This window comes from Austrofundulus limnaeus, unplaced genomic scaffold (assembly GCF_001266775.1).
Source record: "Austrofundulus limnaeus strain Quisiro unplaced genomic scaffold, Austrofundulus_limnaeus-1.0 Scaffold647, whole genome shotgun sequence".
Taxonomy (NCBI): domain Eukaryota; kingdom Metazoa; phylum Chordata; class Actinopteri; order Cyprinodontiformes; family Rivulidae; genus Austrofundulus; species Austrofundulus limnaeus.
Window position 1 is genome coordinate 208959 of NW_013953049.1, and position 3801 is coordinate 212759.

At 51.4% G+C, this 3801-nt stretch overlaps 1 protein-coding gene across 3 annotated transcripts in view; it reads left to right on the plus strand.

Moving 5' to 3' along the window:
- The first annotated feature begins 540 nt into the window (after positions 1–540).
- The window catches only part of cemip (cell migration inducing hyaluronidase 1), a 64170-nt gene continuing 60909 nt past the window's right edge, over positions 541–3801 (plus strand). Inside the window, exons 1-2 of one of the 3 annotated variants that reach the window (XM_014027410.1) lie at positions 541–698; positions 779–1002. The gene's annotated coding sequence lies outside the window, so the exon portion shown is untranslated. Of the gene's footprint in view, positions 699–778; positions 1003–1129; positions 1310–3801 lie in introns of those variants that run through there. The other 2 variants (XM_014027411.1, XM_014027412.1) reach the window with 2 other exon arrangements.

Below are 3801 nucleotides of genomic sequence, written 5' to 3' on the forward strand. Positions count from 1 at the left end.
CAGTGTTCCAGATGTTCCTGTACAGTGTTCCAGATGTTCCTCTACAGTGTTCCAGATGTTCCTGTACAGTGTTCCAGATGTTCCTGTACAGTGTTCCAGATGTTCCCGTACAAAGTTCCAGATGTTTCAGTACAGTGTTCCAGATGTTCCTGTACAGTGTTCCAGATGTTCATGTACAGTGTTCCAGATGTTCTTGTAGAGTGTTCCAGATGTTCCTGCAGTGTTCCAGATGTTCCTGCACAGTGTTCCAGATGTCCTGCACAGTGTTCCAGATGTTCCTGTACAGTGTTCCAGATGTCCTGCACAGTGTTCCAGATGTTCCTGTACAGTGTTCCAGATGTCCTGCACAGTGTTCCAGATGTTCCTGTACAGTGTTCCAGATGTTCATGTACAGTGTTCCAGATGTTCCTGTACAGTGTTCCAGATGTTCCTGTACAGTGTTCCAGATGTTCCTGTACAGTGTTCCAGATGTTCCTGTACAGTTGGTTCAGTGACTTGCTCAGGGACTCTGGCATGAGACCAAGTAGTGGTGGACTGGCACTGACAACTCTCAGCCAGAGCTGCTCCACAATGATATTCATGTTCRGGGGTTCTGGGTTCAGACCTGGGTCACTGGGTCTGCGGGACCAGAACATCAGATGAGAAATGGGCCTCTGGAAGAATCCATCAGTGTTCTCTCTCAGAGCCATTTCCAGCAGGTAAGATGTTTATTATTYAGAACTTGACCTCCTCCTAGCTGTGTGTCTTTAACAGGACGACATGTTTCTTGTTTCCTCAGAGTTCTGCTGTTTTTCACACAAACTGCTTTTCTTTTCCACTCACGCACCGTGCCGTGCGTTCAGTGGGCGTGTCTTTCTGTCAGCTGGATTAAAGGGGGCGGGGCTTCTGTGCGCGCCGCGTGTCACCAGCTGAGCTGACACGGAGTCCTCTGAAGGATCCGTCAACGCGCGGGTCTGTTATGCGACAGAGACCAGAACCGGAGCCCGGACCCGGATCCCACAGGTCGGTGCATCTCTTTACCTCCTGTAGCTGTGCTGTGCGTGAGCGYGCGCGTTCCCGCTGCTAATTAACACGTGCACGAGCCACAGGTGTGTAGGTAAACAAACCTGCTTCGTGGACGGAGCTGAACGGGTCCAGTTAGCAGGTTCCGACTCGGATCCGTTGTGAACAAACGGCTGACGGTGCGGGGCGCGTGCACAGCTGATGCATGGACAGTGTGGAAGTTGGTACCGGCTGCAGGGTTCTGGTTCCGAACCTGAAGGGAAACGGATCAGGGTTTTGCGTGGACCTAGCTGGTACCAACAAACAGGTAATTCTTGTTTACCTGAGCAGGTTCTGTTCGGTGGCTCCCACAAGAATCCGGTTCTGTCTGCCATGACAGGTCAGAACCCGTCCTTACAGAACCGGTGCCACCCGGAGTTCTGTTCTGTTTGTTGATGGTCTGCTTCACATCTGTGGTCCAGTTCAAGAGAACCAGAACAGAACCGGTTCTGATAACAATCTGTTCTTTGTGGACACTGTCTGTCTCACCTGTCTGTCTCACCTGTCTGTCTCACCTGTCTGTCTCACCTGTCTCACCTGTCTGTCTCATCTGTCTCACCTGTCTGTCTCACCTGTCTGTCTCACCTGTCTGTCTCACCTGTCTCACCTGTCTATCTCATCTGTCTCACCTGTCTGTCTCACCTGTCTGTCCTCACCTGCCTGTCTCACCTTTCTGTCTCACCTGTCTGTCTCACCGTCTCACCTGTCTGTCTCACCTGTCTGTCTCACCGTCTCACCTGTCTGTCTCACCTGTCTGTCTCACCGTCTCACCTTTCTGTGTCACCTGTCTGTCTCAACTTTCTGTGTCACCTGTCTGTCTCAACTTTCTGTCTCACCTGTCTGTCTCACCTTTCTGTCTCACCTGTCTGTCTCACCGTCTCACCTGTCTGTCTCACCTGTCTGTCTCACCGTCTCACCTTTCTGTGTCACCTGTCTGTCTCAACTTTCTGTGTCACCTGTCTGTCTCAACTTTCTGTCTCACCTGTCTGTCTCACCTTTCTGTCTCACCTGTCTGTCTCATTTGTCTGTCTCACCTTTCTGTCTCACCTGTCTGTCTCACCTGTCTGTCTCACCTGCCTGTCTCACTGTCTCACCTGTCTTTCTCACCTGTCTGTCTCGCCGTCTCACCTGTCTGTCTCACCTGTCTGTCTCATCTGTCTGTCTCACCTGTCTGTCTCACCTTTCTGTCTCACCTTTCTGTCTCACCTGTCTGTCTCACCTTTCTGTCTCACCTGTCTGTCTCACCATCTCACCTGTCTGTCTCACCTTTCTGTCTCACCTGTCTGTCTCACCTGTCTGTCTCACCGTCTCACCTGTCTGTCTCACCATCTCACCTGTCTGTCTCACCTGTCTGTCTCACCATTTCACCTGTCTGTCTCACCTTTCTGTCTCACCTGTCTGTCTCACCGTCTCACCTTTCTGTCTCACCTGTCTGTCTCACCTGCCTGTCTCACCGTCTCACCTGTCTGTCTCACCTGTCTGTCTCACCTTTCTGTCTCACCTGTCTGTCTCACCTGTCTGTCTCACCATCTCACCTGTCTGTCTCACCTGTCTGTGTCATCTGTCTGTGTCTCCTGCCTGTCTCACTGTCTCACCTGTCTGTCTCACCTGTCTGTCTCACCTGTCTGTCTCACCATCTCACCTGTCTGTCTCACCTGTCTGTGTCACCATCTCACCTGTCTGTCTCACCTGTCTGTCTCACCTGTCTGTGTCTCCTGCCTGTCTCACAGTCTCACCTGTCTGGTCTCACCTGTCTGTCTCACCTGTCTTTCTCACCTGTCTGTCTCACCTGTCTGTCTCACCTGTCTGTCAGCTGTAGTTATGTTGTTGTGTCTGAGTGCAGTTTTAGGCAGTACAGTGATGAAGATGATGATGATGATGGTCCTCTGTGTGCATCAGTTACACAGAGGACTCGTGCAGCAGTAATGTGTACAAGAATGTGAGGAGTCAGGACAGGTCAGGACTCCTGGTTCTGGTTCTGGTTCTGGTTCTGCTGCAGTCAGACACAACTGTTTTCACTGGAAGACATTTTTAGTGTCCATCAGCTGCCAGCTGTCAGATTAAAGAGATTATGAGGGAAGCTCAGCTGTAGAACAGCTCACAGAACCTGTTCTGGCTGAGGTCCAGCTGTCTGTCAGGAAGCTCATCTGGAAGGTTCTAGTAAAGTCCAGACGTCCTCTGGTTCTGTTGTTCTGAGTCAGAACCTCAGACTGAGCCTGGTCTGTCAGCTCCTGTTTTTCTTTTCAACCATTTCCTGCTCATTCAGATCAAAACAAGATGTTTTACAGAGAAGTTTATCAGAACTGAGACAGTCCACCCTCCTGGTTCTGGTTCTGGTTCTGGTTCTGTTGGGATCAGCTCGCTGACACCAGCAGACTCAACAAGATGATGTGAGGAGATGTGGGAGCAGAGCTGGACTCTGCTGCAGTTTCTGACAGCAGGAGCTGCTGAAGCTGCAGACAATCATGACAACAGTTATCATCCTGTGACTGTCAGTTAGTGTCAGACCCTCTGAGACCCCCTGAGACCCTCTGGACCCTCTGAGTCACTCTGAGACCCTCTGAAACCCTCTGGACCCTCTGAGACCCTCTGAGACCCTCTGGACCCTCTGAGTCACTCTGAGACCCTCTGAAACCCTCTGGACCCTCTGAGACCCTCTGAGACCCTCTGGACCCTCTGAGTCACTCTGAGACCCTCTGAAACCCTCTGGACCCTCTGAGACCCTCTGTGACCCTATGAGACCCTCTGTGACCCTATGAG